This window comes from Ruditapes philippinarum, unplaced genomic scaffold (genome assembly GCF_026571515.1).
Source record: "Ruditapes philippinarum isolate M1 unplaced genomic scaffold, ASM2657151v2 ctg111_1_1_1_1, whole genome shotgun sequence".
Lineage (NCBI taxonomy): Eukaryota > Metazoa > Mollusca > Bivalvia > Venerida > Veneridae > Ruditapes > Ruditapes philippinarum.
This window is the reverse complement of record NW_026856776.1, coordinates 35197-50161: the sequence shown is the minus strand read 5'-3', so window position 1 is coordinate 50161 and position 14965 is coordinate 35197.

Genomic DNA, 14965 nt, shown 5'->3' with positions numbered 1-14965 from the left:
CTTGTTCAATGTATTTACTAATGACCAGATATATCAAAGAGAATACTGCTCGACTGAGATCTATATGCTAGAAGGCACTACTATTACTATAATAACAAAATGACTATCGAAAAAGACATGTAAATGCTTTAAAACATGTAAATTAAATGCTTTACAAGTAAAATAAAATTAGGTGACAGATATTCAAATTGTTGCTACGGTGACAGACTTATCATAATACCTATGTAGGTAAGTGGGCAATGAGACTAAGAAATAAATAACAGACACTATGATTTATGGATGATATATAGACAGTGCCTAAAAACAATGAAAAATCGAGAAATTTATTTGCATTTTAAAAAACAATAATACAGCGCATTATATTATTGCTTTAAGATGCAAGAAAAAAGAATTTAAGCACTGCATATTAACAGTACTATCAAAACTTAACCTGGTGAGAATTGAGAAAGACTAAATGAAAGGTGTTTGTTCAATCCTCGGTGCACTTTTTCAGGTACAAAGTGTCATCTTAGTCACTACCATTAACTTTCAGTAAACTCGCATTAACTTTAAAAAACAAAGAAAGAAAACATAATTGACTTGTGCGGACATAAAATTGTATTACAATTCACGAATGAGCAAATAATCTAGATCTTATGATAACATCATTTTGTCAATGCATCATTGTGAAAATGTGAAATTTATTTCATGAAAAACATTTTTAATCGGTATTCTTTATTGCCGTCATCTTGCAGAAATCTGCATCCAATCTCAATAAATTTCTTTCTTACAATACAATACTTCTACAACTGTCCTATAAATATTTCTGCTATTACAACCCATATTAATAAAAGAAAAAGAGAGGCTGAACCATTAAAAGAATTCGATCAATCAATTTTCATACCTTGTCACCTTGCGGATTTAACCATATGGGCACTATTGTATCGGGCAGGTAATGTTTCTTTGAAGAAATAAAAAAGAAACAATAATTTAATCAGTTGTTATGAATGTTAGATCTATGCATGATCAAATAGGTGGCGGGAAACAGGATGAGTGCATTTTGTGAAGTTCAATACTCAATTATGATGCCGTCAACAAACAGGAAATGTAGAGATTAAACTGAACTATCACCTACCGGTGTGTATATCCAGTTGTCGTCTGCAATGATGATCACATGGGGAGAAAATATGAAAAAATGTTCAAAAACAATAAAACGTATTTATTAAGGAGTTCTTATTCGGGTGCAGATGTAGTGGTGCCTGTTAATATGATGTATGCAGCAATTGGTATCACCTGTTGCAAAAAATGCAATTGCCATTGTATATTTTCTGATATTAAGTAAAACCAACCTATTTCTTTATATGTACAAAATGGGTATTTTTTTAACTAATAGTAGTTGAAAATGCCTTCGTATTTGATTAAACGTCAATTTTTTCTGAAGAAGACTAAACATCGAAAGCTAAAGAAAAATGTTTGTTTTCATTGAACTGATTATACAAAAATGAACTGAAATAGCAATTACATAAGCTGGTGAAAGATAGCAAGAGTTTATGACGATCTTACCTAACATTAACATTTTCCCTTATATAAGCGTGTTTCGACGGCTTTTTGCCCCCCCCTTTTTTTGAGGCCTCAAACAATGAAAAAATGCCCTATTTAGGCTCCCAACACTGTTTTTCGTTTGAGAAATGTTGTTAAAAAAGTGAACCCAACAAAAGTATACATTAGTGGGTTGCCAGAAGGGGGATGTACCTGGGGGTTTGAAGGGGCAACACTCCCTCTCACTTGCCAAGGAAATTTTGGACATGTGACAGGCTCAAAATGACCTCAGGGTTTATGAAAAGCCTTTTACTCTATTTCAATTCATTGAAAAATTGCAGCACTTTGAAATCCGATTTGATGGAAAAACACAATGCAAAATAGTGATTTTTGGTAATTTTGAGTTGCCATAGTAACAGGAAATTTACAATTGAGAATGCTATTAAAGAGGCTATGTTCTAGTCAACATTTGTGCCAAGTTTCATTCGTATTGAAGCATTTTTCATAGTTTCATAGCAGTTTGAACTTGTTACAGGATGCTTTTCAATGAAAATGTTCCTCATTGCCATTTTTCGCAATATGCTCATGGGGTAAATTAAGGTTAATTAATGGTTCCAGTTTCCTTAAGTGGAACATTTGTTTGTTTGTTTTGGGTTTTACGTCACATCGACACAGTATAGGTCATATTGTGACGTTCCAGCTTCACTGGTGGAGGAAGACCTCAGGTGCCCTTCTGTGTATTAATTTTCAGGCACAAAGGGGCACCTGAGTAGAACCACCGACGTTCCGTAAGCTAGCTGGATACCTTCCTCACATGAAACAATCCAAAGTCTCTGTCGGGATTTGAACCCACAGCGGTGAGGGGCAAGTGGTTTGGATTCGAATCCCGACATTTAGACTTCCAAAGCTACATAGAAAAATGTTTTATTGTATTTTTATTTCATTAAATAGTTACATTCATGGATAAAAATAGTAGGAAAATTTAATACATGATATTTGCAGACCTTTTCAAGTACAAAATCATTACTACTCTTCTAAGAATGTTCAAGGAGATGGGGTTTAAAGATAAGTTTAAAATAGAATTTATCTGACATAAATTGTACTATATCGAACAGAAATTCAAACAAGGTAATTGTTTTTTATTTACTTTAAATGACCTATGAACTTTAAAGCATCAACATTATGTTTTCATCCAGCATACATACTGGGCTTGATGCAATGGTTTTAAGTCATACATTATGACAACAGCAGTTACAACTATTTCACACCAAGCCTATTATTCTATAACTTTAACTATTTCACACCATACAAAATTTAACCAATGAATTTTCAGTGTTTTAATCATGTAATCATGTGATTTACAAATATAAATCATTATTGGATCCAATTTTATCAATAATTAGCAGCATTTTCATTTCTTTGAATCCAAACAATCCATATCAAATCCATGTTTTACTCCATTAGGCCTGAGTTTAAACCATTGAGACCAATAATTTATATCAAATTTATGTTTTACTCCATTAGGCCTGAGTTTAAACCATTGAGACCAATAATTTATATCAAATCCATGTTTTACTCCATTAGGCCTGAGTTTAAACCATTGAGACCAATAATTTATATCAAATTTATGTTGTACTCCATCAGGCCTGAGTTTAAACCATTGAGACCAATAATTTATATCAAATCCATGTTGTACTCCATCAGGCCTGAGTTTAAACCATTGAGACCAATAATTTATATCAAATTTATGTTGTACTCCATCAGGCCTGAGTTTAAACCATTGAGACCAATAATTTATATCAAATCCATGTTGTACTCCATCAGGCCTAAGTTTAAACCATTGAGACCAATAATTTATATCAAATTTATGTTGTACTCCATCAGGCCTGAGTTTAAACCAATGAGACCAATAATTTATATCAAATTTATGTTGTACTCCATCAGGCCTGAGTTTAAACCATTGAGACCAATAATTTATATCAAATTTATGTTGTACTCCATCAGGCCTGAGTTTAAACCATTGAGACCAATAATTTATATCAAATTTATGTTGTACTCCATCAGGCCTGAGTTTAAACCATTGAGACCAATAATTTATATCAAATTTATGTTGTTCTCCATCAGGCCTGAGTTTAAACCATTGAGACCAATAATTTATATCAAATCCATGTTGTACTCCATCAGGCCTGAGTTTAAACCAATGAGACCAATCATTTATATCAAATCCATGTTGTACTCCATCAGGCCTGAGTTTAAACCAATGAGACCAATAATTTATATCAAATTTATGTTGTTCTCCATCAGGCCTGAGTTTAAACCAATGATTCCAAAAATCTATATCAAACCCATATTGTACTCCATCAGGCATAGTTTATTTTTTTGAGAGCAAAAATCTATATCAAATCCATGTTGTACTCCATCAGGCCTACTTAAAACTTTTGAGTCCAAAAATTTATATCATATCCATACTTAAAGCTCCATTTAGCCTCTTAATTTCAGATCCAAAATATCATATCAAATATATTTGAAAGTGTCCATTGCTAACAAGGGGGTTGGAGCTTCAATATCAAAATGTTCAGACCCAGCAGCCAACAATTTGTAATCATAATTTAAAAACACCATGTCATCAAAGCCTATAAAATTTGCATTTTCATAATTTGAGCAAGGGGATGGATTTGATACATTAAGCCTTTATTTCTTAAAAATAACCAAAAAGAATACCATTTACTTCACAATAACACAATTGATTCATTTTGAATAATATTAACTATCCTGGAGTCCCAGTAGCGTAAAACTAATGGCAGTTATATACCTATACTGTTTAAGGTTTGAGTCTCAGGTAAATCTCTTGTTTATCTTTGACAACTGGTTAAGTTAGTATGGGGAAAAACCGGAAAAGCACTCACTTCAGAATGCTGTAACACTGTTAAACGACTGCACCATTATTTAAATTAACTGAAATATGTTACAAAAAATCTGGTGCTCTAATGTTTACCCTATCAGCCATTTATACAAACAAACCAATAACCAATCAGGATGAAAATCAAATCATATATAACACAAAAAAATATAATAATAATTAAGAATCTTAGTTGCAGAATCAAACATCGTCTTTCATGAATTACCGTGTACGGTATACGGCCGCGGAGAAAAATATATTGAACAGAAAAAGATTAACCTAGCTAATCAAGTGTAAGATATATTGATACCAACAATACGGAGACTTGGTGGCGAGGTATTGATCCAGAAATTAGCTGATTACCGCCGCAGGGTACGATGTATTCTAGGACTGTTAAGGTCAACAATGTTACTTCTCTTTTGATTTTTTTGCCATCTTTCTACCTAAATAAAATGAGAGAAAAAATATATAAATGACTAAGAGGCAAATCTTTTATATTAATATCATTATTGCTATTGATATTATTATCATTTTAATATTATTACTATTATTAATATATGATTTATCTGATATTTGTTTAACACAGCAAAATATAAATATGTATGTATATGAGATAAGGAAAATGATAAAATATTATACAAACTTATGCATTAAAGGCAATATCTAAGAATTCATGCATTAATTCATTTATCTAATTTTGTTGCAAACCTGGAAGCAAAGGCAAATTATAACTGAAAAACTGAAGAAAAAAACCCAACCTTTACGTATAAAGGGTAACAAACTTAATTTTCATCGAGATTTATTACGACTGTTTAACTGATTGCCAAACAATACCATTCCTTTTATGTTAATGAAATAAAACATGCATATGCAAGAGGTACAAGTAAATATTGTAAACATCATTTGTTGATTCCTGAAGCCTATAAATGTAGTTGCAAATTTTGATTTGAGTGCCAAGAAACCAGGCTTTATGCTCTGTGAACATGCCTTTAAGATGGCTGCAAAATTTGAGTGCTATGTTCTTGCATAATGGCTTCAAAAAATTTGACTTCTATGTGAACCAGCCTTAAACCAGCCTAAATGATGGCCGCAAAATTTGAGTGCTATTATTTCAAATTTCAAAACAGGACATGTAAATTACACTACCAGGCTATGTTAAGTTTGTTTTGTTTTTGTTTGTTTTGGGTTTTACGTCACATTGACAGAGTATAGGTCATATCGCGACATTCCAGCTTTACTGGTGGAGGAAGACCTCAGGTGCCCTTCCGTGCATTATTTCAGGCAAGAACGGGCACCTGAGTAGAACCACAGACGTTCCGTAAGCTAGCTGGATACCTTCCTCACATGAAATAATCCAAAGTCCCTGTCGGGATTCGAACCCACAGCGGTGAGGGGCAAGTGGTTTGAAGTCAACTCTTTAACCACTCGGCCACGGACGCCCCGGCTATGTTAAGAGTTATATTTAACCATTATACACTGCTGGTCTAAATGACATGTCTATCACTTGCAACAGCAGCAGCATAAAGTGCCACAGGCTAGCCAGTCAACACAGGAGTTTTATATGGCTTTTAATACAGTTGGCTGCCAAATTTTATAATAATCATATTATTTTAAGTCACAAAAACTCTCAGAAGGAATGGACAGTGGTGACCTCAAAGCAGCTTAATCAGAGCAATGTGACTTCAAAGCAGGGCAGGCTGACTTCAAAGCAGGGCAGTCTGACTTCAAAGCAGGGCAATCTGACTTCAAGAACATTACATAAATTCAACAGAGTTAGTGTAGAAAGCTTATTTGTTAGAAAATGTGGCCCAAACTACCAATGGTTGTAGACTTCAGTAGACATAAGTTATAAATCAGGGAACAAATAACTGTAAAATTGTCTCTATTCATATAACCAGTATTTCCCTTAGGTATAAAATATAAATTGAATAGGGGGGTATTTTACTTTTTTTGAAATAAAGAGTTATTTAACGGATATATCCCCCAATGGGGTTATACCATTTCCGATCTTTCATTTGATGTAGACAATGATTTATTAGTATATCATAATTACTCAGCTTGGAAGAGAATGTTATATGCCTTATTTGAACATAAAAACATTCAATTGAATGCCCTTCAAATATTGGGGCTTTAATGGCCCTGAATCGCTCACCTGATTTAATCAATCGGTCAGCTTTTTGTAACATCTCTTACTATGGTTACTCCAGTTGTCCCGATAGAAATTTTCATTTTGGAATATGAAATATGTTCAAGTAAAAATGCTTTGAACAATTATTATGGTTGAATGAATAAAATTTGTTTATTTTTTTGTTTGAAATTGAGGCAATTTCATTTCTTAAGAGCTGCAGCCACATCATCAAAAGCTATGTGAATTTCAAATCTTTGAACAAATTTACAAACAATTTATTCATCTTTTTTTCGGAATTCTTATTTCGGTCACACCCACACTATTTATAGGTTATATTTGTTTCTAGCTTTTCTGGTGAAGGAAGTCCTTTGGCCGGGACCTTCCAGCATCAGGTGATGTATAGAATCATCAACTTGTTATAACCCAGCTTTAGATCCCTCGCATTATCTCATGTGAATTTTGAAATCTATAACATCTTGATGGGCAAGTGATTCAGAGTCATACCCTAGTTTAAACTTCTCTTCAGAAGATTCTGAGACCAAACATCAAATTAGCCAAATCGAGAATTCTTCAATAATATGGGAGTAACATTTGCAAAATAGAGGACAGTTTCTGTTAACATAATTTTATTAATATTCTTTACAGGTATGCTTGTTTGGAAGATTTACAAACCCTGCTTTGAAATCAAATCAATATTTCAATATATTTATGAATCTGTTAACAGTTTAAAGACATGTTGTTGTACTGTAAATTTTTTGAAAAGATGAAAAAAAGGGTGTTTTATTTTTGGTTCGGTTTTACATCGCACCAACACAATATAGGTCATATGGCCACTTTTCGGTTTTACTGGTGAATGAAGACCTCAGATTCCCCTTTTTGCATTACTTCAGGCATAAACAAGCACCTGAGTAGAACCACCAACATTCCGTAGGCTAGCTGTAATTAGCTTTCTCACAAGAAAGAATTCAAAGATACTGGCATGGCTTGGACCTATGGCGATGAAAGGCAAGTCACAGGTTTGAGTTTAACGACCTTAACCACTCAGCCATGGACACCCCTTCTTAAAAATAATTGTTTGCAATTAAAAGACTGGTAACATGTGATGTGTTATCAGTTTATTTGATGCAACTGATTGTCTGTTTCAAATTAAAATTTTCTGCCATGATCTTTGAATTTTAGACTGGTTCTACAAGTCAAGGCTAACATTGCACCTGTAATGTAATAATTATGCATCACTGTCTATAATCAAATACTCATAAGTCCTTTGAGTTCCTAAACATTATTTTAGATTTTTATTTTAATTAGCCATGGAATACAAGGAATGTGTTTAAAATTAGTGCTATTTCCCTTTCAACTCAAGCGGAAGAATCATTTAAAATTGATAAAAAAAGAGAACTGTTACATTATTTCATTTTGACCCCAAGATAGAAAATGAACAATATATGATTTAGTAAATTTTCCAATCAGTTTGACGTATTATAGATAACGTAACATAATTTATAAAGCTATGTTCAATTTCTCTTCTCAACAAATTGGTTCATTTTGATTGTTATCAACCATTTTCACAAATTCCTTAAAATATTATTGTTAGTTTGCATGTTTAAGGTTAATTTTAGCTACGATTGAGAAAAGGGCGATCTCCGAAGTTAAAATGCTAAATACCCGTGGGCATTGCAGTATTTTATTATGAACCTCTGGGTTTAACATTACTGCCCCATATGGCATTAGAGAAAATGAAAATTTGAATTATTAGTCATAATTTTTGGCAAATATTTATTAAATAAAATAATAACCGAGTAATTATGATGGTACGATATACAACACGCACACGCGTTTAGCAATAAACGTGTGGTTATATTACCAATACGATGTTATGTAAGAGGCAATAAAGGCCCTTTTCTTTAGACTAATTTAGTTTTTTAATATTTCTACAATACTTAAAACATGCTATCATGTACTTCATGTCTATATAAAGATTACTTCCTTCGGGACTTGACCGAAACTTGAGTATTCACTATTAAAAAAAAAATATTTTTCTCTCTCATTTATTTTGAAATTAAAATGAATCTTATAATTTAAAAATATTATACACTTGGCCTAACTAATGCATTCAAAAATCTCATATTTTCTCATTATTTTGGTCCCAGAATTGTTAAGTGAATTTTATATTACACATGTAGTGTCAATTCTTAGAAAATACACAAATTGGAGGATACCTTGAAACTTAAGCCACTAAAATCATAGTTAGATGGGTTTTTTTTTTAAGAAAAAACAAGAACATAAAGCAATTTAAATTACATATTTTATTTATCCACAAAGGGCAATACCATAAAAGGTGAAAATATACTTAATTTTTTGTTATCTTTTCAGAAAATTGTGACTGTCATTTTTTATTCTGATTACCTTAAATGCTTTTTAAGATTAATTAAGGACATCATGCAATACAATATCAGAGTGACTAAACATAATTGTTAACCATTATAGTATTTTTGTGCCCTAATCACAAGGTGCATTTGCTTTGGACATTACCAAAAATACGGGAATGTACAGCACTGTAGAATATGAGTACTTTTTTACTATATGTTAATGTAGAATATACATGTATAAAACCTAAAGTCCAAAGAAGAAAATGTACAAAGTTAAGATAAAATATATTTTTACCAATCTCAATTTAAACCAAAATGATCATAAAGATAAGAATAAATAATTAAATGGCCATTAAATTTTTCATCTAAAAGATAGAGCAAAATACATGGTACAGTAACTGGCGTGTGACTATACCATTCTTATGCAGGCAGCAAATGATTCATCTTGTATTGAATTCAAAGAGGTAGATTTTCAAATTTTTTGGTTTTGGTATATTAAAACAATAAGTTTGAAAATGGAGACCAGTCACACATCAAATGATTCTGATTGGTGGATTGTTTAAAGAAATTTTAAATCAACCAATCCCAGACTCCTAGTATACGACTGGTCCCAATTTTGTGACTTACTGCCCAAGACCATGGTCCAAATTTTCAAATTTGACATGAAAGTCATTTATCTGCCAGTTTAATGTACAAATTTTATAGTTCGGTAAATATTCAAAGAAAAAAGATGATCCTCGGATTTTTTTTTGATTTTTTTTGGATTTTTTATGTGCTGACCTTTTTGAAGCCACACCTTTTCAGGACATGTTAAATGAAGCCAAAGTATCTTTCTTTAAAGTGTCACAATGTAAAAAGTATCGGAAAGAATTAAGTTATTAAGTACACCTTAACGAATTAGAAAAGCTTTTAATTTTGACATTCAGTGAAGGTAGAAATAAATGCTGATACACATCTGACAGCAGTTATGCAAGGTCAATTTATGCCTCTAATAAGATGGAATAATAATTATGCATGTGTCAAGGGTTCTAATTTTATGGCAAATTGGACACAAGCATTTTTTTCCTCTTTTCAATTTTGAAATTTACCTGTTTTTGTGAGACTTTCGACTTGGTCATTGGTTTAATTTCCACTTTCTAATTAACCTTATTAAAAAATTTTAAATTTTAGCATAATCCACACTATTTGTCCTGTTTGATGTAAACTAGTAAAACAACCTGTTCATTACCTTATGATAAAAAAATAGGTGGAAAGATTTACTTCATGAATATTTTTTTCTACCCCTAAACCTGCTAGATTTCTGACAAGAACTTGCCCAGTTTCCATTTTGGTAACTTTCTTTACACATAATTGGTATAAAAGTTATGACATATCACATCAATGTACAATGATTTTGGCCAAAATGGTTGAGTAGCCATGCAAATTTACACCTTATACATTACATTTTATATGTCTATAACAGATTGTTGCTTTTAGAATAAAAAAAGAATTATGTACCTTTAATGTATCACTATAGCTCTCGCACCTTAATGCTCTCTATTCTAAAATTTATCTGAACTGGACATGACCTTGACAGACCTTCGGCCATCATACACCTTCATCACAGACATTCCACCATCATAGACCTTTGACCATCACAGACCTTCAGCCATTACAGGTATTCGATTTTTGACCATCCCAGACCTCAGACCATTATAGACGCTTGACAATCACAGATCTTTGACCATCCCAGACCTTCGATCATTAAAGACCTTCGTTGTTTAGGTTCTCAGTTCTAGTTTATTGTCTGGACATGAACACCACATTCCATAGTTCTAGGTTTTTCTGTTCTAAATTTTTGGCAGGACATGACATCAGATTGACATCAGATTAAGTCTTTAGACTGAAGGCTCTTCACCTGAACATTAAAGGTCAAAGAAAAGATAAATGCTGTATAGAATAACAACAATTTATTTGAAAAAAAATATCTTTAACATAACTTTTCCCTACCAGTTAGAAAAGGTTTCAAACCAAGAACCAATGCGGAGATTTCTTCAGAATGAAAATTGTAAATATTTTCTAAAATGTAATTATATGCATACATGTACATGTTAATCTAGAAATAAAGCTGGAATCACAGTTATATAATAATTATGAACTTCATTAAAATTCATTAAATCTACAATACTTTCCATATTATATTATTAATACTAGAAGCACATCTGCTATAATTTTTCCATTTTACTCTTAATTATTTTTAAACCTTTATAAACTGTTATATAAATAGTTAATTAGCACATTTTTTTTCATTATTCTGAACTTTATCAAGTTTTCCTGCTTAGGAAAAGTCCATTGATAAAAAATACCATATTATTTCCATTTAACACCCCCAGGGGCTTGCATAATTTTCAAAGTGGGGGGGGGGGGGCACTAATACTATAAAAATGTGTTTTAAAATATGTTTATCAAGGATACAATTCAATTATAAAAATCATAATGCATTATGATGAACTAATTTAATTATGATACAAGATTTTTTTTTTAATGAATTTACATTTCTGGAGTGTTATTAATTTTATTTTTTTAATTCAAAATATTTGGATTTTTTGGATTGCGCTTTCATTATTGATTATAAACAATAATTACGTTCTTTTAAAAATATAAAATTTGACAGTTCATGTGTAAACAAAATAAAAATGAAACTTCTATTATGCAGACAAAACAACTGTGGGTGGCCAGAGACAGAGTGGCATTCATACAAAAAAAATTCACATGAACAGAAAATGTAGAGGTGAGCTAAAATATCAGCAACAATGATTTTGACAATTACCATTAAAAACAAGAGCTGTCAGTAGGACAGTTTGCTCAACTATTATAAGCGCTTGATAGTACAACAAGTGCCTGAATAACATAAAATTTAATTTTCTTTGTTTAAAAAGGGCCATAATTCAGTCAAAATCCATGATAGAGTTATGGAAGTTGGAAAGTGACCTCTTATTTTGCTATCAAATAAGTATGTGAAGTTTCAACCCATTCCTGCTATAAGTTTTGGCAGGGTCTTTCAAATAGTTTTTTTGAAAGACTCTGGTTTTGGAGATACAATGCAACTTGAATGGAAAAACTTAACCAAAGTGTAACAGTGATACCTACACCCTGGTGTTTACAATAGCTCTCCCTTTTTCTTGGAATAGTAGTGCTAAAAAGTCCAAACCTTTAATAGGCAAAGTCAAGAAATTAAACAGAATTAAACAGAGATGGCATTAAAAGCACAAAATTCATTTACATTTTGAAATCATTAATCTTGTCTTTAATATGCATTTGCAAAGTACAATATCAGGGCTTGATGCTAATATCAACTCTATTATATAGTAGCATATTTTGCATAGTGTTTTTTTATGTTGTTTTTTTTTCTTTGCCTTAATTTTGTGTTATGATAAATGGGAAAAATATTTAGTTTCCTTGACCTAAAATGTTAAATTTATATCATAAAACATATAAGTTGTAAGTTATATGAAAATAATTATAATCTGAAATCAGGAAACATATTAACTATGCTCAAATGGACATGTCCATTTTTCAATCCGGACAAAATTAGTAATGATTACTTTAAGGGAAAATTTTAAAATAAGTGCTTACTGAAGAGCAAAAATTAGGAGAGACCCTGATCAGATGGCACAAATGTGCCAGGTGATATTGGTTTGCATTGGTTGCATGGGCAGCATCAGTTGCCGCTGGCACACTTACATTACAAGGTATCTTTAAATTGTTTACAGGTAGAAATGCGGCTGGTTGGTGGGGGGAATTTGTAGAAAACTTAATTCACAAGGGAGGTAACTAATTGTAAGACACAAAATTTAAAACTGTGTGAATTATCCCCCTTTGGAAGAATATTGTTCCTTATATTCCATCTTTGCAGCACATGTGTATTTATTGCTAGTTATTCAGTAATATCAGATAATTTTTCATTGCTTTTTGTGACAATATGTATTATAGCAGAACAAGGGCAAAATTTGCTCTTTAACTCCACTCTTTATATACTATATTTACCTGCTAACTCTTCTTTTTCATCTTCATAGACAAATTATCTGTGTTGGCAGAACACAGTGAATCCATAGTGGTCCATTACAGCAATTTCCATATACATGTAGGCCCATTTTAGCAAACTCTTCAATGGTCCATAATAATATCAAAATCTATATTTAGCCTTTTTTTCAAAATACTCCAGTCCGTACCAAGAGGTGGTAGTTAGTTAATTCTGTAAAAATAAAATTTAATCATATGAATTACCTATTAAAGATGAGTGACATTATTTATTTGACATTATTTATTGAAGTTGATGGATTAACTTTGATAGTTGTAACTAAATATAAAATGAATATTCAATGTTTTCTTACTGATTTCAACACATTTCAACATTTCCAATCACTATTATGAGTGTAAACAAATATTTAAGTAAATCAAATAATGCCTACACAATATCATCAGTCATATATTTTCACTTAATATATCTGCTGGTTTTCCCTGTTTTAAAAATACTAAATTTGAATAGAAACAAAGCCATATTTCAATATTACCTGAGTAATAATAAATGCATTGACATACCTTTTGTTTTAGATCTGGTTGATTCTTCACAACACTGTTTTGATGCCTTAGGAACTGAGACCTGAGGAAAATGTAATGTTCACATCTAAATATGAGAAATTACCCAAAAGTACTTGTATAATTACAAACAAGAATGAAATTCCAAGCAAATTTGATATTTTTGAGGATTTGTTGATGTTAAACTGGTAAGAAGTCATTCAATACCCTATAGATGTAAGATGACTCATGTTTTCTATGAATAAATTGCGTCATTCCACTTCTATAAATGGAGTTGTGAATTCATAAGCTATAATAAAATAGTGCAAAAATAAAACTTTTCATACTATAATCAATATGTAACGGGCCAAAAGCAGGAATACTAAATCTCTAGGAAACTGTTTGCTATAATGATGCAGACTGGTTTAAGCCTTTGCCACCGATATTACAGCGGACTATAATTATACTATTGTTATGCCCCTTTTTCAATCAATCAGGTAAATGTCAGGATGTATTGATTTCAAAAGGTCATAACATGAACTCCAATTACTTTGGAGTTAGTGGGATTAATTATATATAAATGGACAACAGAAGACAGAGTTCCAGTTACACACTATTTTAATGTTGGGTCAAACAGACCACTAGCAATTAAACACTAAAACAGTTTATATACAAATATAGATTGTTCAATATACCTTGACCGGATTCGGTCAAGTTCAGTTTTCTCTTAAATATTATAACAACTTAGTATAAACAAATTCTGGTTCAATTAAATGTCAATCTCACTTATACAGTTAATGATATAATTCATATATCCAGTTCCAAGTATCTGATAGTCTTCTTAAGAAGAAGGTAAAAATTTAGTACTCTTGACCCGATCTGGTCAAGGGGTCTCTATCTATAGTATTCAATAATTAGGTATTCTATTATTGACCAATGTCTGGTAAAACCTTATTTATCTTTATAAAGTAAATATATAACCCATTCAGGTTAATTTACCTCCATTTTCTAACTGACCACCCGGTCGAGCTCTCGATCTTCAACTGCGGTTTTACTATAACCGTTTTGTTGTTGTTGTATACCTCGTATCACGTGATTAGAATGTGACGTCACACTGAGCATACAGTGACAACAACAAGTATGGCGCGCTTTACCTGGGACTGGATTTTACATAAATATACGGACAATTGCGTGATATCAATGGTTGTAATCAATAGTAAAACATACAATTGTGTTAAATGAACGATAATTATACTGTGACAAATAGTATTATGCTTAAAAAGCAAATGAAGCGGTCGATCTAGATCACCAGATGCTCATGAAACAGTGAAAGGTACATGTAAATTCGGATAGACACAACATCGGGCATAGCACTATTTGTTGGCCTTCTGTTTTTTTTATTATTTTGGTTGGGTTTTACCTCGTACACACAAACACGGAAGTGACGGTCATATGGGTGACTTCCAGCTTAACTTGTGTGGCCTAATCTGATTATTA